Source organism: Capra hircus, chromosome 18 (genome assembly GCF_001704415.2).
Source record: "Capra hircus breed San Clemente chromosome 18, ASM170441v1, whole genome shotgun sequence".
In the NCBI taxonomy this organism is placed as follows: Eukaryota; Metazoa; Chordata; class Mammalia; order Artiodactyla; family Bovidae; genus Capra; species Capra hircus.
In genome coordinates, this window is record NC_030825.1 from 22,951,358 (window position 1) to 22,974,322 (window position 22,965).

A 22,965-nucleotide genomic window follows, 5' to 3' on the forward strand; every position below is an offset into this window, starting at 1 on the left:
CCATTGTGAGGACATTCTATTTACCTTTATTATGTACAAATCAGGAAGACACCTGAACTTAAAAAAAAAAAAAGAAAAAAAAGCTTAGTGCATGGTTCTGCCAGCTACTCAGAGTCCTCGCAAATGTGTCTTTGGGCAAATAGCTCCCAACTCTGTGCCTCTTTTCTATCTCGCAGAGAGGAACAGAAGTTGGCCTCAAAGCACCACGTGACTTTTAAAACACCTTTTTATTTTATATTGGTGTACAGCTGATTAGCGATGTTGTGATAGTTTCCGGTGGACAGCAAAGGGACTCAGTCATACTCATACATGTACTCATTCTCCCCCCAAAACTCCTCCCCGCCATCCAGGCTGCCACGGTGTGACTTTTCTAGGGGGAAGAAAAGAGCTCCTTAAATAGGCATATACTGGTCATGGTTTTGTTGAGCCTGAGAGACAAGAAGGTATCACTTGCTCTTCCACAGGCAGGTGAATTTTAAGTTGTCTTGAGGGTTATCTCAAATGTGGCTAGATGCTGAAGTGTCGACTTGCCCTCTCCCAAAGAAAGAGTTCTGAGCTGGCCGCATCAACCTCCTTGGGGAGCAGAATTTCCAAAGGGGATGGGAGGGTGATTGGTAAGGACCCAACTGGCAGCTGATCCAGTGTGATAACATGACAGAAGGCTCCAAGTGTTTTATGAGCCAGGGATCAGCAGGCAGAGCCACCTCCTTCCTGGGCCAGGCGGGGCCCTCTGCCCCGTGGCTGCATCTGACCTCCTGGCTGCTTCTCCCGGTGGCGTGCTGACCACGTGTAGAGCCCCTAGGTTGGGGCCGCAAATTGGGGCTAACCACCGGACAGATCTTACTGAGCTCATAATGTCAGCCTTTGCAATATTTTTCTTCTGAAATCAGTTCCCAGATTGGAAGACTTCATATAAAATCCAGATCTCCACATCTACGGAAAAATGCAAGATCTGGCAATACCAGACTCGCATTCTCCCACAGGAATAACCAGCCAGAGGTGAGCAGCTGCTGTGCCTTCCTGAGAGGATGTGCTGTTTCCAGACCCCACTGCTACTGCCTGGGCTCCAACAGGCTGAAGGTGGTTTCCCTGGTGGCTCAGTTGGTAAAGAATCCACCTGCAATGTAGGAGCTTGCCTGCAATACAGGAGACCAGGGTTTGATCCCTGGGTTGGGAAGAGCTCCTGGAGAAGGAAATGGCAACCCACTCTAGTACTCTTGCTTAGGAAATCCCATGGACACAGAAGCCTGAGAGGCTGCAGTCAATGGGGTCACAAAAGAGTCAGACGTGACTGAGCAACTAAACCACCACCACCACCTCCTCCAGGATGAAACCAGTGTCCACTACCTTTCATCACTAATGGTACCTGCTGGGCACCTGAAGGCACCTGCAGGTCTCTCCCTGGATGGGGATCTTCTGTCCCCCAGATGTTTCAGGAGCCCCTTTTCCTCCTCCCTCACCCTGTTGATGTTGACGTGTCCAGTATTTCAGTGCCCAAGACTGGGTTCTTTCTGCCTGTGAGTCGAACGTTGCCATCATCATGAAGAAATACCAGGCCACAGGCTAAGGAGCAGGCAAGGACCTGTTCTTCCCTTCCCAGATAATACACTCCCACTTCAGCAATAACCTTCTGGGAATCACGCCCGTGACTTTCCTTCTTTCTATTCCATTAGTGACTTTCAAAGTGGATGTTTCAGCCAGATAAAGGAAGCAGACTGCAGTGTATCAGACCTCCTGCAGGGTGAGCATTTGCGGGGAGGTGGGGGCGTGAGGGGGCAGTGAGGGCTTTCCTGTGATTTGTTCTTATACCTGGGAAGTCAGGATCTGCCGGGTCATAGAGGTGCGTTCTCCTAAGGAAGGAATCAGGCCTTGCTTAAGTTTGATCACTGAAATCACTGTTCTCCTTGACCTTCTTCCATAAACAAGGAAATTGGAACAGAGCTAAGAGAGGCTTTTTCATGCACTTTAGGAAAGAATGAGCAATGGAAAAAGGAAATTGAGAGCTTTGGGGGAGTTTATAGCAGAGGAGTCGTTGAGTTTGAAATCGGAGCTGGGAATCCATATGTTTGGGAGGAAAGAAAAGAAAAGACCAGCCACACTCACAGAGCTTCAAGGGTATGTGCGGAAACGGTTATGGCAGAGGTGGCGGGGAACCCCACGTGGGCTTTATCAGACCCAGATGTTCAGGCAACAGTCCTCAGGATGCCCATGAAAGGGGCTGGAGCCAGAGCCTGCTGTGCCAGACCCAGTGTTTTCTTAACTACCGAGGAGCACGTGAAATCGGAACACGTGAAATCTGTGGCTGGGAGCTTCCCCCCTCGGCACTCTTAACCCTGAGGCCCTGCCACCGTCTGTGCCACACCAGCTACACACAGGCTGGGCCGCCTCCGGGCAAGACAGATGTGGACAGGAGTGGCTCATCTTGTCCCCATCCTTGCCTGTCAGTCCCTGTCAAGCAGGGCCTGCCAACCTGCCTCTGCTGCCCTCCACCCCAGACTAACCTTGGAATACAAGAGTTGGAAAGCCTGGGTTCGATTCTACCTTGTGTAAGTGACTTAGCCTCTCTGAGTCTCAGTTTTACCATCTTTAAAATGAGGGAAAAAATCATTTGTGAGGGGCACACAAGATATGCGTCAAGGGCTCTGCAAAGAATAAAAGCATAAAACATATTTTTAAAAATTATTCATTATACTTTAAAATATCACTATGGAAAAAATTTCAAACATATGCTCATGTAGACAGAATAAACCCTCACACACTGGTAACCTCGCTTCCACAAAAACCAACTAATGCTCAATCTTATTTCATCTATAGTTCCACCTCCTTTCCCCATCCCCCTGTATTTTGTAACATATCTCAGATAGCTTATTTGATCCCATTATCAAAATGACATGGCTGACTTGCTCCCTCAACCAATTGAAATGTACCCAGTTCTCAGATATCCCTTGTTGCACCCTTTTCCTCTTCCAGCCCCACCGTATACTAGTACCCTAAACCCCTCTCCAAGCCATTATTCCTATGAAACTGTCAGCTCAGGTTGTAAGCCCTGAATTTTACCAGACTCAGGGATCTGCAGAGAAAGGAGTAGAACTCTAGCGGATTCCCTGGTGGTCCAGTGTTTAGGACTCCATGCTTCCACAGTTGGGGGTAGGGGAGAGGGCTGGAGAAAGAGTTCAATCCACTATGGGCAATGACTTAATCCATCAGGCCTATGTGGTGAGGCCTCCTTAAAACCTCAAAAGGACTCTCTTCAGAGAGCATCCCAGTTGAACACATGAACTGGGGAGAGGGTGAGCTGGAGAGGGCGTGGAAACTCTCCACCCTTTCCCCTCCATCACTGGTTGGGGATCTGAGATCCCATATGTCGTGTGGTGTGGCCAAAAAAAAAAAGAGAGAGAGAGAATAGAAGTCAAAAACATAGACACTGAAGCATCAGTCCTTGGAAGGAGATGATATTGGGCCATTTCAAGCCCGCCAGGCCTTTGACATCCAAGCTTAAACCCTGCAGAAGCTGACTAAGCTCCTCTCTATTGGTGCTTCTCTTCCAGGAAGAGGGCGCATGGGGGGCAGAGATCACCAAGTGAATTAGGTCCTCCCTCAGCCACTGGCTGAAGGAGAATCAGGGCTCTCCTCTGCCAGCAGATGCTCTGGAAGTGACAGTGTTAGTTGCACAGTCGTGTCTGACTCTTTGGGGCCCCATGGACTATAGGCCACCAGGCTCTTCTGTCCATGAGATTATCCAGGCAAGAATACTGGAGTGGGTTGCCATTTCCTTCTCCAGGGGATCTTCCTGACTCAGGGATCAAACCTAGGTGTTCTGCATTGCCTGGCTAGAGTCTGTGATGGAGCTGATTGTGAGTCTTGGATGTATTCCCAACCCCTGGAGAGTGGATCGAATGCAGGCTCCGGAGACCAGGAGACCTGATTCAAATCTGCCTCTACCACTTACATCGCTTCTTCGTGCCTGTTTCTCTCTCTCATCTGCAGAGGTTCCAGTACTTAGCTCACAGTTGGTGAATAGATTAAATGAGATAATGCCATATCCATTAGGATTCTCTTGGTAACTGGGGACAGAAAATCCAACCCAAGACACTTTTGGGCAAAAAAGGAACTTAGGGGCTTATCTTAAGTTGAGAAGTCCAGGGGTGGTGAAAAGGTTTTGGACACAATTTCCATTGTATGATTTTGGGGTTGGTCCCCACAACAACAAGAAATTCTTTGAGATGCCAGCTGAGTATCCCACAATTCAATTCAGTTCTGACACCATCTACTTGGAGATAGTACCAGATTCCACAGGTTACATGACTGTCCTTCACTCGAAGCCCACCGCATGTCAGACACCAATGACAAGTCCAACCTCTGCTTCTGACCAATCAGCTATAAATCAGAGATTCCCTGGCCCTCTTCCTCTAGTGTTTTTAATTTGCTAGAGCAGCTCACAGAACTCAGAGAAACTTAGTAGATTACCAGTTTATTATAAAAGGATGTAACTCAGGAACAGCTAAATGGAAGAGATGCGTGTTGAAGGTGAAGGGAAAGGGTGGAGAGCTTCCATACCATCTCCAGCTCACCACTCTTCCCAGTTCACGTGTTCAACCAGAAAGCTCTCTGAATGGAGTCCTTCTGGGGTTTTTTGGAAGCCTCACCACATAGGCCTGATGGATTAATTCATTGCCCACGGGGAAATGAATTCTGTCTCCAACCCTCTCCCCTCCAAGGAAGTCCACTAGGGTGAGACTGAAAGTTCCAATCTTCTGATCACTTGTTTGGTTCTCTTGGTAACCAGCCCCCATCCTTCAGTTCAGTTCACTTGCTCAGTCGTGTCCGACTCTTTGCGACCCCAGGAATCGCAGCACGCCAGGCCTCCCTGTCCATCACCATCTCCCGCAGTTCACTCAGACTCACGTCCATCGAGTCCGTGATGCCATCCAGCCATCTCATCCTCTGTCGTCCCCTTCTCCTCCTGCCCCCAATCCCTCCCAGCATCAGAGTCTTTTCCAATGAGTCAGCTCTTCACAAGAGGTGGCCAAAGCCACATTATTAACATAACAAAGGACACCTTATAGCTCTGTTCACTTAGGAGATTCCAAGAGTTTTAGGACCTCCATGCCAGCAACTATAGAAAAAGACCAACTATTTCTTATTATAAATCACATTCTCATCGGTGGCCTTGGCTGGGTTTGGGGTTCTAATCTCAAAATCAGGACTTGATTTCTATCTGCTTCTTGGCTCCATCTTTTATGTTTCAACTTGAGTTCTGGGTTAAAGTCGTAAAGAAGATGACAGCATCTGTTTTAGCCCCTGTATCCTTTCCAGATCTTCAGAGAGAATCTCTTCCTCAAAAGTCCTAGGAAAAGTCTCACTGATCCTGATTGGGTCACATGACTATCTGTGACACAGTCACGTGATTCAGGGAAACGAGATGCACTCGTTTGGGTAGGCAGAGTCCTTGGATCTGTATGACTGGGGGGCCGGGGAGGAGGGATGTGTGTGTAGGTGATTATTAGAAGGAAATTGCAGAGGGAGTTGGGCAAGGTTACCAGAACGAATGTGGCTAAGCACTGGTGACAGTATTGAAGATATTCACTTCAGATGCTTTGTAAATCTTTGGGCACATTATCAAAGCTCATGAATATGATTTTTAAAAATTCCCTTCTATCTCATGGATTATTTTTATTCTTTTTCAAATATCTGAGCCACTAGGGAAGTGGGGGTTTTTCAAATATGTGCTACCTCTTTGATCTTGCTGCAGTCCTAGGAGACAGGACAGGTACTATCCGCTTTTACAGATGAGGATATCAGAACACAGAGCAGGTAGACTTTGGCCACAGTCACACGGCAAGATCATAAGGGTGTGGTGGCTCACAGCCCACTTAACACGAGAGCGTGTGCTCAGTCCTGTCTGACTCTTTGTGATCCTGTAGACTGCAGCCTGCCAGGCTCCTCTACCCATGGAATTTTCCAGGCCGGAATACTGGAATGGGTTGCCATGCCCTCCTCCAGGGGATCTTCCCAACCCAGGGATCGAACCCCGGTCTCCTGCATTGCAGGCAGATTCTTTACCACCTTGCCACCATAACTGGCTCTGAATTCCCCGGCAGACCCGCTAGAACTGGAAACTGGGATGTACCGTGTATGGGTTAATCAGGACCTGACAGGGAGTTTGGATCAGCTGCCTAGGTTCGTTCCAAAGTAAGCAGTGTAGACTGGCAGCAGGCTGGGTGGGTCAAATACCCATCACTGATGCCCTGGCAGATGGCAGCGGAGAAAGCTGGTCCATGGGCCAAGCCTCTGCCACCCCAGGAACACCCTCTCATAACCCACTCCCTTTACCAGGATAAACTGAGTACAGGACTTAGTTTTCCTCATCCCAGAAAAAAAAAAATGAAGAAAAAAAAAAAATGAGGAGTAGGGGAGGGCTAAGGCTGTGTTTGTTGCCGGGCTGACTTCTCCCAAGGGAAATTGGTCCCAGAGCCAAGAGTGTCCTTTGCCAAGAAGTGGAGGGAGAGAAGAATCCCCGGTCAAATGGGGGTGGTTTGGCCAGAAGTCCTCGGGATCCTCTTAAGTGTTGTTGGGCTCTCCAAGTGTTAGTCACTCAGTCGTGTCCGAGTCTTTGTGACCCCATGGAGTGCAGCCCGCCAGCCTCCTCTGTCCATGGAACCCTCCAGGCAAGAATACTGGAACGGGTTGCCATTCCCTTCTCCAGGGGAGCTTCCCCACCCAGGGACTGAACTTGCATTGCAGGCAGGTTCTTTACCATCAGAGCCACAAGGGAAGTCCTGGGCTCTCCAAAGAGCCTCCCAAAACACAGCACCCCTCTGCTGCCTCCAAGTTCTTAACACACTGAATAAAAAGACAAAGGAATGGCAGAGCGCCAAGGTACCACCTTAATTATCACGAAAGCGAGCATGGGCGATGTCACTCAGTGGAAGGACGAAAACTGGCTCCCTAACAACCTGGAAGGCAGAGGGAACGGAGCGGAACATGGCGGATTGGCCTTCCTGAGCTTCCCAGTCAGATGCCATTCCGTGGGCAAGGGCAGTGAGAGTCAAGATCCAAAGCTTACTTAGGGAAAATCCCTCCTCATGGAAACCAGAAGTGGAGAAAACATGTGACCGTGGCAAGTTATTCACCTCTCTGGGCATCCATCTCTTCTGGGCAGAATGGGTGATGACAGTACCTCCCTCGCAAAGGAGGCGGTAAGGACTGGCTGGGGTGGGTACTGTGTGTGATAGCCTGGCATGTAGTAATCACTCAGTAAAAGCTGCCTGTCTCTGTGCAGAGTCCAGGTTCATGGCAGGTGGCCTTGCTTTTCTCTCCAGCACTGAAGCCCAGGGCCCCTGAGTCCCGCTGTGTTTGTGTACGGGCTCTTTCTCTCCAGCTGTAAAAATTCATGAGACTGTGGGTGTGCAGCGGCTTCTCAGTTCTTGGCTTCTTCCCAGGCTGTGTTCTCCCCACTTGGGGGGTAGGGGGAGTGGGGTGGGGTGGCAGACATCCTCTCCGCAGGTGGTGGGAGCCCTCCTCCTCCCCCCACCCCACCCCACCCCACCACCCCCAGGCCCTGTTCCAGCAGAGCCTGGCTCAAAGTTCAAAGCTGAGGTGGCTTTGTTGAGTAATTCCGTGACACTGCCTGCCCGCCCGCCATCTGAGGGGATGGCTGCCTCCCACACACCCATTTGCCGAGCATCTGCTGCCCTGTGTTTTGCGGTGTGGAGGCTGGGAACGGGCAAGCCGCCCCTACTGACCACCGCGGGGCTGCGCTTCCTTCCTCTCCCCGCTGCCCTTGGGCTGCAGGTCTCAGAGCCGCGCGCGGGGAGGTTTCAGATCCGCTCCCAGGCTGCCTGGCGCGGACTGCATCTGGACTCACCCCAACCTCTTCCTCCTGGGGGTTCAGAGTGTTCTTGGAAGGAAGCCTGGGAAGGGAAAGGCCTTCCCCAGCCTTCCCCATGCAGCAGTTGGCTGACAGCAGAGACCCGAGCTGCCAAGGGCTCTGGAGTCAGACAGACCCGAGTTCAAATCCCTGGGTGACCTTGGGCAGGCTGCTCTGTCTGCACTTAGGTTTCCTATTCATGAAAAAATGTGGCAGCAACAGGATCTGCCTCATGGGCTCATTGCCAGGATTCAGCGAGATGCTCACTGTGGAACGCTCACCCCACGTCTGGCAAGTGGGGCGTGCTGGAGAGATGGTAGCGCTTGACCACCAGGAGGGGATCTTCCTCCCCAGGAAGGGAGGGAACATCACCTATTTGGCCCATCCCACCTCCCAACCGAGACCCCTGGGTAGTTGCTCTGACTTGATTAAACTGGGTGTGTGTGTGTGTGTGTGTTTTTATTGCAGAGACCTTTTGGGGAAGGACTCTATCTCATTTATCTTTTAACTCCCCCACCTAGCATGGTAGCTGGCACTTGAGCACACTAAGTGTTCTGAGTAAATAAGTGGAGGATAAAGGAGCTAGGGCTAGGGAGTGCCTGGCGGCTGCATCTGCTCCTGGGCTGTTTTCTGAACTCTGGACTGTTCCAGTCTTTCTGCTTTTTTCTCTTCTCCCTTGCTCCCTCCCCTCCTTCCTTGCTCCCTTCCCCTTCCCCTCATTCCTTCCTTCCTCTCTCCTTCCTACCCTCCCTCCTTCCTTCTTTCCTTCCTTCTGACCTGCGTTTTGCTAAATGAAAATAGCTTCCGTCTTTCCTTTGCTTGTCCTCCAAAGCTGTGAGAGTACCCCTTGAGAGCCCTTCACCCAGCCGAGAGAGCTGCGATTCCTCTTTCAAATTGAGTCTGTCCCCTGACTCATTCATTAAAATGCATAGGGCATGTGACCAAGCTGCATAATGAGTCTCTCATGAGGAAGGCTCAGAGGCACGGAGATGCTGCCAACTGCAAAGGCAAATACTTCCCCCCCAGCTGCGGATCAGGCTCATTGGCCGCCGTGCCCTGAGAAGGCCGGGGGCTGCCGTTCATCTCCAGTAAATCAGCCAAGCCCTGGAGAACTGCAGCCTGGCTCAGGCTGTGCAGGCTTGGAAGCTGCGTTCCTTTGGAGAATCCAACCCACAACCTTTTCTCAACCTTCCCCCACCCCTGCTTCACTTCGTTTTTCATTTCTCTCAGTAGATTTTTAACCACACAAGTAGTACGTGAATATATTCTTCTGATAAAAATTTAAGCAGAAAAGTGAGGCTCCTATGACCATTGCCCAACAGTGCTACTTCTCTCTGAGACAACCTTCTTCCAGTGTGTTCCAGCTGCTCTGTAAAGGTGCCCCATAAAAGCGATATAGGGACCCAAATCCCCTTTTGCCCTCCTGAAGTCCCAAGGCCAGTTCTCAACAGAACAGTCAATGTGCGTCTTGGACCCTTTCTCAGCCCCCTTCCTAGCAGCTCTCCAGTCCGCCACGTGTAATCCCCACTTACTGAGACATCTCCCTAGAATCCCATGCCTACAAGAACTCTACCATCCGCACTTAGGAAGCCTACCATCTGCACTTAGGAAGCAAACAGATAAACCAGATTACTCCCTGATTAGACATTACGTTGAACTGTTTTCCAGAGGCATCTGCACTTTTATTTGGAATCTTGAAGCATGAAAAAGGTGTTGAAATCCAGTAATCATCACAGTGACCTCTCAGATACCAAGGCCATCTGGATTCCACTTTCAGGGCTTGAGCCTCTCCGAACCCCCTAAATTATATTTCTTGGGTAACAACCTATTCCACCAGGGTGTGGCCTTGGAAAAATCACTAACTTCCCTGTGTCACATTAACTCACCTGCAAGATAGGAATAATACTAGCACCTCCTTCAGTGGGTTGTCGTGAAGCTTAAGTGGAAAAGCTTTTGGCATTTTGCCTGGCACGTAGTCAAGATGCGATTAATTATCATGTCATATAAAGAATTATCCTCATCATCGTTAGTTTGACTCTAATCCATAATACTCCAGTTCATTCATTCCGGAAGTATTTTTGTTGAGCACCTACTATGTGCCAGGCACTGTCCTTGATCTTAGGAATCCAGCAAAGAAAGAGTCAAATTTGTTTCCCACACAGACGTGTGTTCTGACACAAATGTATCAGATCTTTCTGTTTGATAAGTACTTTGTTCTCAGCTATGTCATGTTCTCACTGATGCCTTTTAGTCAAGCAGAGGCCGTATGATTATCTCTGTTGTTTGGGTTTAAAGAATTAAGCTAATGTGACAATTAGAAACTGCCCCCCCCCCCAACCTGGTCTGGAGTCTTTCTGATTCCAGTCTCTTGAGATATCAGTGATTGTTCCTGGGCATGGGGATGGGTGAGCGGCTTGTAAGCAGCTCCCAGAGCCAAGCTGTGTCTTTTTCCAGTAGTCATGTATAGATGTGAGAGTTGGACCATAAAGAAGGCTGAGCGCCTAAAAATTGATGCTTTTGAACTGTGGTGCTGGAGAAGACTTTTGAGAGTCCCTTTGACAGAAAGGAGATCAAACCAGTCAATCCTAAAAGGAAATCAACCTTGAGTAGTCATTGGAAGGACGGATGCTGAAGCTGAACCTCCAATACTTCAGCCACCTGATATGAAAAGCCGACTCATGGAAAAGACCCTGATGATGGAAAAGATTGAGGACAGGACAACAGAAGTTAAGATGTTGGATGGCATCATCAACTCAACGGAGATGAGTTTGAGCAAACTCTACGAGATGGTGAAGGACAGGGAAGGCTGGTGTACTGCTGTCCATGGGGTCACAACAAGTCGGATACGACTTAGCAACTGAACAAGAGCCTGAAAGCCCTGACTCCTCCAACAGTAGAACAAAAGAGAGAGAGAAGATAGCCTTCCATGTGCCTTTCAAAGAGTCCCAGTTAGTTCTGTCCATGAAGTCAGTCAACTGTGCCTAACATGCAAACGTATTCTCTGTCTAGGTGCCAGTTCCAGGGCTTTGAGATGATTTCATTAATGAAAAAGCACTTGCTCCAGCCTGCAGCCTGTGGGCCTGGCTATGACAACAGGCAGCTCAGCTGTCTAAGAGCATCTTTCCCTGGACTCCCCCCAGCGCAGGAGAGAGAAGTGCTGGGACTGTGGGCTCAGTGACCAAACTGCATCTCCTTGGGGAGGTGTCAGAACCCCCAGCTAGAACGGGGTTCTCCGCACACAGCCAGGATCATCCCCCAAGTCAAGGCCAGGCCAGGCAGGACTGGTCCTGTTTGAGAAGACACACAGAAACTGAAAGTCTGTATAGGGCAGGGCTGGCAAAAACTCCATGGAAAGGGCACTGCAGGCCAACCACCTCTCGAAGATGTCCAGGACTCAAACAGGGCTCTGCCCAGGGCATTTGCCTGACCCCATCACAGTGACCACTCACCCTGGCCCTCTGACCATGGGTGAAAAATCTGAATGTAAACAGCAGCACGACTGGTGAAGGGTCCCACACCCTCAAGGTCAGCGCTGCCTAATCCTCATGGAAATTCACACAGCCCTGTCCTTCTTTAGGGCCCTTTATTCACTCTATCTGGACAAGCCCACACCTTTCCAAGGTGTGCGTCATACCCATCCGAAGAGTAGAGTTGCATTTTCTCTTTTATTGACTCAAGTATACAGAATCATCCATAATCTTTGATTCATGATATGCTTTCATCTTCATTTGGACCTTGCACAGCATGCATCTAATTATTTATTATTTATCTATGATTACTTATTTATTTATAATATGGTAAACATCTATGATGGGGCTCGCCTGCCAATGCAGGAGACATAAGAGTCGCAAATTCGATCCCTGGCTTGGGAAGATCCCCTGGAGGAGGGCATGGCAACCCACTCCAGTACTCTTGCCTGGAGAATCCCACGGACAGAGGAGCCTGGCAGGCTACAGTCCACGGGGTCACAAGGAGTAGGACAGAACTGAAGTGACCCGGCACACATGCACGCAGACACCTGTGATCCCCACCACCTACTTCTTCCTTTTGATGCAGAAAGCTCAGCCTCTCTGCACTGGTGCCAAATTGAATCTCGGAGACAGGGTTTGGGGTGAAGTAGGAAAGGGTAGCTTTATCGGTTTGTCAGGCAAAGGGGGACACAGCGGGCTAACGTCCTCAAAACCATATATCCTCACTTGGGGAAGATAGTGAGAAGTTTTATATTAATTGTTCTAAGCGGGTGTGGTCAGCTCGTGGACATTCTTCTGACGGGTTGGTGTTGAGGTAAGTAGGAATCGGCATATCAGCCTTCGAGTCCAACTGGTCTGGGGTCTACATGCTTGTGGGCAGCATATCATCATTAATCGTTAACTTCTCCCACCTGGAGGGGGTTTCAGTACCCGCGAATTAGCTCAGAGATATTGTTGTGTGTATCCCTTGGTAGGGAAATAGTACCTTGCCCCAAGGGTTCTCTTGAGTGTTTCTCCCTGGTCTCCCATCTTCTCCCTTCTCTAATTAACAACTGCTTGCCCACTGAAACTCAGCGAACGTCATGGAGGCTGAGTAAAGCCTGTTTCCTATAATCAAAGAAAAGGGGGACACAGAAAGGCCCTATGCCCAGGAGCCCCACAGGGCCCTGCAGGGTATCACTATGTGTTTCTGCCCTTCCCATCTCTTGACCTCCCTCATCCATTCTGAATCCTTTTTTTTTTTTTGGCTGCATTGGGTCTTCGCTGTGGCATACAGGCTTTCTGTAGTTGTGACGCTTGGGCTTCTCATGCTGTGGAGCACAGGCTTTAGAGTGCATGAGCTCAGTGGTTGCAGCTTGTTGGCTTAGTTGCCCCGAGGTGTATGAAATCCTAGTTCCCCAGCCAGGAATTCAACCCGAGTCCTCTGCTTTGCAAAGCAGATTCTTTTTGTGTGTGTGTAAATTAATTTATTTATTTTAATTGGAGGCTAATTACTTTACAATATTGTAGTGGTTTTTGCCATACATTGACATGACTCAGTCATGGGTGTACGTGTGTCCCCCATCCTGAACCCCCCTCCCACCTCCCTCCCCATCCCATCCCTCTGGGTTGTCCCAGTGCACCAGCCCTGAGCACCCTGTCTTATGCATCGAACCTGGGCTGGCGATCTATTTCACATGTTTTAATATACATGTTTCAACGCTCTCTCTCAAATCATCCCACCCTCACCTTCTCCCACGGAGCCCAAAAGTCTGTTCTTTACATCTGTGTCTCTTTTGCTGTCTCACATATAGGGTCATTGTTACCATCTTTCTAAATGTTAATATACTGTATTGCTGTTTTTCTTTCTAACTTACTTCACTCTGTATAATAGGCTCCAGTTTCATCCACCTCATTAGAACTGGTTAAAATGCATTCCTTTTAATGGCTGAGTAATATTCTATTATGTCTAGGTACCACAGCTTTTTTATCCATTCATCTGCCGATGGACATCTAGGTTGCTTCCATATCCTAGCTATTATAAACAGTGCTGTGATGAGCATCTCTTTCAGTTCTGGCAAAGCAGATTCTTAAGACCACCAGGGAAGCCCCCCATCCTGAATCTTGACTTTCCAATCCCTTTGTATTTCTAAAAATTAATTTTAGTACATTTTTCTGAAAGTTGCATCCTTTAGACCTTGTTTTCATATTGCTTAAGAGAATATTCTGCTGTGTGTAGCCTTCTGGAATATACTTTTTTCTCAAAATGTTATATTGCTAAAATTGATCCACATTGTAGTATAGAACTATGGTCTCTTTGTTTTCACTATTATAGTCCTTTTACTGTTATGTCCCACAAGTATTTATTTATCCTCCTGTCAATCAACATTAGCATTGTTACCAGCTTTCCACTGTGAATGGCTGAGTTAAACATTCTTGTTGTGACTCAGCTGGCAAAGAATCCACCTGCAATGCGGGAGACCAGGGTTCGATCCCTGGGTTGGGAAGATCCCCTGATGAAGGGAAAGGTTACCCACTCCAGTATTCTGGCCTGGAGGATTCCATGGACAGTATAGTCCATGGGGTCGCAAAGAGTCGGACACAACTGGGCGGCTTTCACTTCACTTCTTTGCACCCATCTTATGGAAAACAGTGTGAATGTACCCATTTACAGTCTCACCAACAACAAATGTGTAAAATCCTGTTGATCCACATTCTGTCCAATACTTGGCATTATCAGGCTTCTTAATTTTTTTTCAACTGAAAGGTTATCAAATAGTGTCTCATTGTGGTCTGTTCATTTTTATTCATCCAAGTATGGTTAACAATGGCCAGTGGTACAATGGGGATCAATCTGCCAGGAGACCATGAGATTTAATGAAGCACAGAATGCTTGCAAAAGCTTCTTCCAGTTGGGACCATATCACTGTCTTGTTCAGCTCTAGGTCCCTGATACCCAACATGGTGCCACACAGTTACCATCATACCAACAACGGTGGTAATCGATTAAAGGGGACTTCCTTGGTGGCTCAGACAGTAAAGAATCTGCTTGCAATGCAGGAGACCTGAGTTTGATCTGTGGATCGGGAAGATCCCCTGGAGAAGGGAATTGCAACCACTCTAATTCTTGCCTGGAGAATCCCATGGACAGAGGAGCATGGTGGGCTAGAGTCTGCTGCTGCTGCTGCTAAGTCACGTCAGTTGTGTCTGACTCTGTGCGACCCCATACATGGCAGCCCACCAGGCTCCCCCATCCCTGGGATTCTCCAGGCAAGAACACTAGAGTGGGTTGCCATTTCCTTCTCCAATGCATGAAAGTGAAAAGTGAAAGTGAAGTCGCTCAGTCGTGTCTGACTCTTCGAGACCTCATGGACTGCAGCCCACCAGGTTCCTCTGTCCATGGGATTTTCCAGGCAAGAGTACTGGAGTGGGGTGCCATAGAGTCTAGGGGGTCCCAAAAGTTGAACATGACTGAGCGACTAAGGATGCACATCCCTGGTGGTCCAGTAGCAAAGACTGTGCTCTCGATGGAGGCGATCTGGGTTTGATTCCTGGAGTCAGGGAACTAGATCCCACATGGCATAGCTAAAAGATCCCACATGCAGCAACTAAGGCCCAGCACAATTTAAAAATAATAAAAATAGATTAAGCGCTAAGTGCCAAATGCTATGCTGACTAACACCTTTACTTTTATTATCTTGTTGCATCATTTCAGAAACTCTATAAAGTAGATTCTATATTACCCCTTTATAAAAGAGGGGGAACTGACATTAAATGTCTTTCCCAGAATCACATAAGCAGTAAATGATGGAGGCATTTATTGTACCTGAACCCTGGCATCTGACATCCAAGCCCTTAACCATGATATTATAGGTGTCCAATAATACTTGAATGAAGTGTTTTTACTTAGAGGTAACCAGAGGCAGGGTCAGATGCCTTGTCACTTTTTATCTCCTATCAGGTTATTTAACATGCACCTATATTTTGGTTATAAACAAAGCTTAGAGGACTTTTATAATTTTACTCCAGTCAAATGCAACTCACAACCTATGATTGGTTATAATTTCTCAGCGATCATTAGGCAGACTGGAGAAGTCCTTGTGAAAGAGCTCTAACCTACAAATTGTTCTTAAATGTTATAAGATGCTTATGAATTTCTCCTTTACCAATAATTCCCCAACCCTGCTCTATGTTTTCCTCTTATCAATCACACTTATTATCTCTAACCTACCATATAATTTACTTATTGTTGCATCTGTTATTCTCCCACAAAGACAGGAATATTTGTCTGCTTAGCTCTGTCTCCCTCTTTAATTGGTTTAGCGCTGATGTGGCCCTAGTGCCCAAAACTGTACATGGCCAGAGAAACAGCTCAACAGATATTTGGTGAATGAATGGCAGAAACATATGCTTCCAGGAATGAATGAATGGGTGGATGAGTGAATAAGCCAGTGAAGACTAAATTGAACAGCTAATGCAAATCGGCTATGTTATTTTGATTTGCTGGTTTCATTTTCTTCCTTTGAAGCCAAGTATTTTTTTTCAGGGTTCAGATCTCAAGCATTTCTATTCTATAGATCTGGGAGGCCAGAGATTTTGTGTCTCTGTGTCTAATGGCTAAAACAGTCCTGAGGATCCAAAAGCATGTTCTGTTGCCTTTTCCTTTATCTCTTAAAAACCAAAAACATCAGCGGTGAGCAGCCTGCCTCAAGTGAGACTAGCAGGAGGCATTTAAAAAAATAAATAAAAAAGCTCCTGGCAACTTCAATATAGGAATTTTTCTAGCAGTCTCTGTCAGTGTCCAGGTCCAGTGCTCTCTGTTACATGTGCAAAACACCTGACATGTGTAACCGGCCTGAACCCCTGGCTGTTAGTTGTATTCCAGACTGGGGTGCACTGGATACAGACAGGAATCAGGAACCACCCACCCCTCCCAGTTAAGCATCTGTGGCTGAGTTCTCAGAGCCGGGCCAAACGGGTAATTATAGCTTCCCTCTGTGGTGTACAGAGCAGGAGGCTGATTTAATAAAGGAAGCCTGCTGTCTGTCTCCAGCCCGGCTCTGACTCATGGAACCAGGGAGTCCCAAACTCGCTACCCTTGGAGGGTGGCGAGCCACCAGGGGCGGGTGGGAGGTGAGGGTGGCTGCCTTCTCAGAGCCAAAAGCCCCGAGAATGAGGAAACTCCCCACTTGGCCTGGAGGAACCTGCAGCTGGAGCCAGAGGAAGTGAGGCTCAGACAGAGCAGCTGCTGTTCCAGCAACTGCAGCCCCTGCCGAGCACCCTTGAAGGGAGGCCACCCCACCCCCACCCCACCCCCCACTGTGTGGAGATGTAAAAGGAGTTAGTAATTTTCATATTCAGGATTAATGGGGGGGAAAACCAGATCGCCTCTAGAGAGATGTCCGCCTTTGCCTGCCAGGCCGGGGACCTTGGGTTTCTTTTAGGAGCCCAGGTGGATGGAGGCTGGAGTCCTTAGCTCTCTGTTCTCGTGATTTCTCACTTGGGGAAGGGGAGGCAGCTAATTGGTTCTTTGCAGCCACAGTGGCAGTTTGACCTGGGAGTGGCTTCAGCTCAGGGAGAGGGTGACAGTCAGCTTCGGGGAGGATGTGAATTCCGCCCTCCGCAGGTCACCGGAGGTCATTTTATCCTTCCGTCTGCCTCCAGCAGCTTCTTTCCCCTCCCCCTGACCGGCAGCCCGACTGAGACAACTTGACCGCTTCCACCAGTCCCCACCCCGTCGTCCCTTCCCGCTGAGTCACCCCCATCCCGGTCAGGTGATCTTGCCCTGGGCCCTTCTGAGAGCACCTTGACCTATATTCCGAACTCTCCAGGACAGCGGATCTGAATGGTCCCCAGAGAGGGCCCGCCAGGGCCAGCGGGCAGGATGCCCGGGTGCCCGCTGCTGGCAGCCCCAGGCTGCTGAGCAGGCGCCCTGGGGCAGTGGGAGGGGGTGGTTCTCCCCCACCCTCTCCTGGCCCGAGAAGGAGAACCACCAGACGGGCTGGAAAAATGGAAAGTTAGGAGGCTGTGTGCCTGGCGGGGTAGGGAGGTGTCGAGTTGAGTCAGCTGGGAAAGCTGACAGCTACTGGGAGACGGGCCTCCTCCCCTCCTGCTCAGAGCCCGAGTCCCTGGCTCCGTGCCAAGCCCTGACTGCAGCAGGCTGCCGGGGACAAGCAGGGCAGGGAAGGACACATGCCATCCCGGCTCCAGGGTCGGGCGAAAGGGCTCCCCAAGGGGAGGGGAAAGGTGAGGAACTATGCAAACCCTGGGATCAACTTCGTCCTGGATGACTCATCTGGTTAATCCCAGCTCAGAACACAACCCCCACCCCACCCCAGCTACCAGGAACAAGTTCCCATCCCCGAATTCCCCACAGAATGAACCCAACTTATTTTGTCTGTGGGTTCTTTGTCTATTCAGGCTTTGTGTCCCCGGGATGTGAGGATAACTGGGGGGTTGGGGGAGGCCGTGGGGTGGGGTAGGAGCCACAGGGGTCGGGGGAAGGAAGCAGCGCTGTGGAGAAAGATTAACAGGGAAGAGCTCAGAACCAAACTTCAGTCACTGTGGGCCTCACTCTCCAGTCTGTCGTTGGGGGTGTGGATTTAATAAAGCCACACCACATACATCAGATGGTGTGAGCATTAGATCAGATGATATGTGTGAAAATGTTCTGTCAATCAGGTATGATTATGTATAACTGTATACTTTGGCCACCTGATTCAAAGAGCTGACTCACTGGAAGAGACCCTGATGCTGGGAAAGACTGAGGGCAAGAGGAGAAGAGGGTGACAGAGAGTGAGATGGTTGGATGGCATCACCAAATCAATGGACGAGAATTTGAGCAAACTCCGGGAGGTAGTGAAAGACAGGGAGGCCTGGCATGCTGCAGTCCAATTCGACTGAGCGACTGAACAACAACAAGGATATGCTCTCCTCTCTAGCTTGTTATATCACCCCCTCCGCCCCCGCTTCTGAGAGGATCATTTTATTTATTGAATGTCCCAGACATAGAAGAGCCTGCCTCTGGGGGTGTTCACAAAACAGAAAACCGTAGCTTCTAGCTCCATTGTGGTCTAAGCCCCACATAGCTTGATTACACAGTACCCACAGGTTAACTGTAGAGCATTTTATTCTTTCATACCAAGAAAAGCCATTCTGTATCATAATTTGGACAATAATCTGTAGACTGGAGCAAAGTCCATTTTTTTCATCAGAATGTAAACTTAGGAAGCTACCTACCGCCTGGTGCCCACTGGGTGCTTGAGGGAAGGGCAGGTGCAGGTGACTCTGCTGGAAGCAAAGACGAAGGGAAGAGAGAAGGAAGGAAGGGAATTAGTAACTTTAAGAGCAGAGCTGATTTCCCAGGAAGCTAATTATGCTTAAACTTTAGGGCCTTTCATTTGCATGCATTCCAAGGCTTGGTACCTAATTTTTAATTCATATTTATGTATTCTTTCCTTAAAGAGAGCCCACAGTATTTACACTTCAAACCCCACCAAACCTGGATCTGCCCCTATGCAGGAGGTCTCTGAGAGACCCAACCATTATTCTGCTAAAGATTCACAAGCACGAAAGAAATCCACATGGTGTGGGAGGTGTGGCCTTTCCATGTAGTCTCCACCATGGATGCCAAATCTGAAATTTGCAGGAAGGTCCACATTGTAGGCCAGGCAAGGACAACACTCCATGGAATGGGATGTAGAAAGAGGGTGGAGGTCAGGAATGCGCAGAATTATTGGACCAGTTCCAACTGACTTCCTGAGTCCACTCTGGTACCTCCAGGACTCGGTAGTGTCCAGGTTCAAATCTGGTTGCATAGCCCAGAACAGTGGAGAGACAGTGGCTCGCGGTCTAGAATTCTCTCACTAGCCCTGGCTGTTCTTCTGTGTCTGTGTGTGCCTCAGTCGCTCAGTTGTGTCCAATTCTTTGCGACCCATGGACTGTAGCCCACCAGGCCCCTCTGTCCATGGAATTCTCCAGCTACTGGGAGACGGGCCTCCTCCAGGGAATACTGGAATGGGTTGCCATGCCCTCCTCCAGGGAATCTTCCCAACTCAGGGACTGAACTTGCGTCTCTCATGTCTCCTGCACTGGCACGCGGGTTCTTTAGCACTAGCGTCACCTGGGAAGCCTATTAAGGCCTGTCCTTAATATCTAGCTACTGGCCTTGGTGGAGTAACTTAACCTCTTTGGGCCTACATTTAAGATAACAGTGGGTGATTTCAAAGTGTTTTGCTTAAATCACCTTGTCCATCACTGTATTCCCATTGTTGAGTACAATGTAATAATATTAAAAGTAATCATTAGTATTGTTTTATATTAATAGCAAAAATTTACGTAGTGCTTATAGATGAGCAAACTGAAGTACAAAGCTGTTACTAAATTTCCCCAGATCATTCGTAGAGTAAATGGTGAGGCTGTGATTCAAATCCATGCAGTCTGGCTCCAGAGTCCCGCTTTTCAATACACTACATTTTCAATAAATATCTTTTTTTTTTTAACTAGTAGAGTTTATTTTTTAGAAAACTTCTAGAGTTACAGAAAAATTGAGCTGACAGTACAGAGAGTCTGAGGAATGTAGCAAATCAGCAAATGAAGTATCCTTTGATTGAGACCATGATTCATTACCGAAGATACATGGAAAAGGAATTGGTGAGCTCTCTACTTGGGTAGGTTCCTCCACTTAATTCTCACAGCTAGCTGCTTTGTTAAAGAGGTAGCATTAACAGCATTTTGCATTGAGGAAACTAAGGCTCAGACAGGGTAGGGGGCTTGTCCTAGGTCACACAGCAGATGAAGGTTGAGGACCAGAAAGCTACGATATGTCCGATTCTAAAGGTAATGTTTGCCTCTCTATAAACTTCACCGTCCTATCATTTGCCTGTAGTGCCTTAGAGAGTTCTAAAAATGCTTTGTAGGGACCTCCCTGGTGGTCCAGTGGTTGAGACTCTGGGCTTCCAGTGCAGGGGGTGTGGGTTTGATCCCTGGTCAGGGAACTAAGATCCCACATGCCTTGTGTGCACTCCAAAACAAGCAAACAAAAGCTTTGTATTCTTTTTTTATCTTTTGGTCCGGGAAGGTGGATGAGGCAATGACTGTGATTCCATTTTACAGAGGAGGCTCTGTGTGTGTGTGTTAGTTACTCAGTTGTGTACAATTCTTTGTGACCCCATGGACTGTAGCTCTCCAGGCTCCTCTGTCCCTGGAATTCTCCAGGCAAGAATACTATAGTGGGTTGCCATTTCCTTCTCCAGGGGATCTTCCCGACCCAGGGATCAAACCCAGGTCTCCCACACTGCAGGCAGATTCTTTACCATCTGAACTACCAGGGAAGTACTCGGGCTTTAAAAATTAAGATCCTGTGGTAAGTGTTGAGGTAGATTCAGGACTGAAACACGAGTTTGTTGACTCTCCTCCCTTTTTCATCCAAGCATCCCTCCATCAAAACTACCTCCCTGCACGTTGACTCTTGCTGAGCCCATACAGAGGAAATCCCTTGTTTGCTATGAGTCCCCAAGGGGCTGCCCCTCTTACCAGGGGTTTTGCCAAGAAAAACTTTTCCAAAACTGAAGCTTTGACTCCATTTAGGTCCTGTACTACATGTTTAGCATTTTATCTGCTGGGTGGCCAAAGCATGGAGAGAAAAGGTTAACTGTGACATTTTGTTTTTTCACCTGTGTGTAACCAGCCCGAGGTGGGGAGCTGGCCATTTTCAGTTAAAGAAGGTTGTGCCTGATTCGGATGGCAAGATCAGAAACCGCATCGCCATGGGGGTTGAAAACGGGTTGGAAACCCGTTTTCTGATGGCAGCAAAGAAAATATTTCCACTCTGCCCTCAGCTTGCAGGCCAACATAAGTATACGTCTGAAGCAAGCAAATTATCTTTGGCACTTCCCCTTCCTTGACAGCCTTGAGCTGGAGGCACCCAACTTGTTACCCCAGAGCAGAGCATATTCTTGTCTGTTTGTGTTTGCTAGATCATCTCATCTTGAAAAAATTTCAAACCTACAGAAATGGTACCTCCTAGATTAAGAAGGGCTTAATTCACTTTTAAACTATTTAGATTTTGTATACAATTTTTAAAGATTACACTTCATTTGCAGTTGTTACAAAATGTTGGCTATATTCCCCACGTTGTACAATACATCCTATCTTACACCCAGTAGTTTGTACTTTTTCTAGAAGAAGCCAGTGATTCGGTTTATTATGCACCCTTCCAGAGATATTTCATATATACACAAGAAAATATAACTGTATGTGTGTATTCTTGGGTTTTCTATTTTTATTTTTTAATTTTTTAAAATGTTCCTAGATCAGTCTTTTTTTTTTTTTTAAATACTTATTTGGCTGTGCAGGGTCGTAGTTGCAGCATGTGAACTCTTAGTTGAGGCGTGTGGGATCTAGTTCCCTGCCCAGGGCTCAAACCCAGGCCCCCTGCATTATGAGCGCGGGTCTTAACCACTGGGCCATCAGGGAAGTCCTTGTATGTTTGCATTCTTGTTTTACCTTTTATCCCCGTGATCGCATACACTATTATTCCACATCTTGGTTCTGTCCCTTGAAATCATTCTAATTCCGTTCATAAAGAATATTCTCATCTTAAAAATTATTTAATCGTATTCCATTGTATGGATATTCCATAATTCGGTTAACCAGGCCCCCAAGATGATCACTTGTTTCCAAACTTTTGTTTCCAAACTTTTACTGATGGACTGTAATGAATAACCTTGTACATGTGTTATTCCTTAGAATGGATTGTACTAGAGACCGGAAATGAGGTTCTACTGTAAGATTGTATCTGGGAGGTTTCATAAGTTCAGGTACTTAAAAAGCAGGTCATTTCTTGTCTCTCTTCTACACTCCTTTGATCTGGGGTTGGTAACCTAATCTTATATGCCCTATGTCTTAAAAGTTTCACTGGTGATGTCTCTGGTGACAATGGTGATAAGATAACTTTTCTGAAGAGGTTACTTTCTTGTGCTGATACTGTCTGTTTCTCACGGATACCCTGTGCTCACCCCTGCTCAGGACATTAGCCAGTTAGTTCCATACAAATAATGCACATGTTACTTTAGCACCATGAATCTAATCTAGTCTGGGGTCCATCAGTGAATTTGTGTTCTGACCTTGGTGCCAGGTTAGAACACTTGAACCAGAAGTTCAGGCTTCATGTTGTTTGTATTTGGGGAATTAATCCAAGTTTCCCATGCATGCTGTTCGAAGATTTCAAAGAAGCATAGTAAAAAGGTACAAATACCAATAACAACAAAAAATAATAAAGTTATTTCCCAAAAGACAGCTGTAAGGCAGGGCTGCAAAGTTAAATAGCCAGAAACATCCTCTGCAGCTTTTTCAAATTAGGTCTTATTATATGTATTTACTAGGACACATTTCAGATAAATAACTAAACTCCGTCTTTGTTAGCTCAGAGGAAATGAAGAAAGGTTCATAATCTAGCTAAAGGTGCAGCTGCCACACTAAACACACACACACGCACACACAAACACCTCACCACTTTCACCACATCATGTCCCACATCCCACATCTTACATGCGTTTGGTTACATTGTAGCATTTTGACAAAAAAGTCATCTTATTCAGTTTCCTGCTTCCCAGATGGGCTACCCGATGTCAATTCTAGATTAAA

The 22,965-nt window shown here is 47.7% G+C and overlaps 1 protein-coding gene across 6 annotated transcripts in view; it reads left to right on the top strand.

Moving 5' to 3' along the window:
* CHD9 (chromodomain helicase DNA binding protein 9) overlaps positions 1–22,965 on the top strand; it is a 219,929-nt gene that overhangs the window by 21,068 nt on the left and 175,896 nt on the right. Inside the window, exon 1 of one of the 6 annotated variants that reach the window (XM_018061985.1) lies at positions 1,303–1,741. The exons of the other annotated variants lie outside the window; for them this stretch is intronic. The gene's annotated coding sequence lies outside the window, so the exon portion shown is untranslated. Of the gene's footprint in view, positions 1–1,302; positions 1,742–22,965 lie in introns of those variants that run through there. 6 annotated transcript variants of the gene reach the window in all.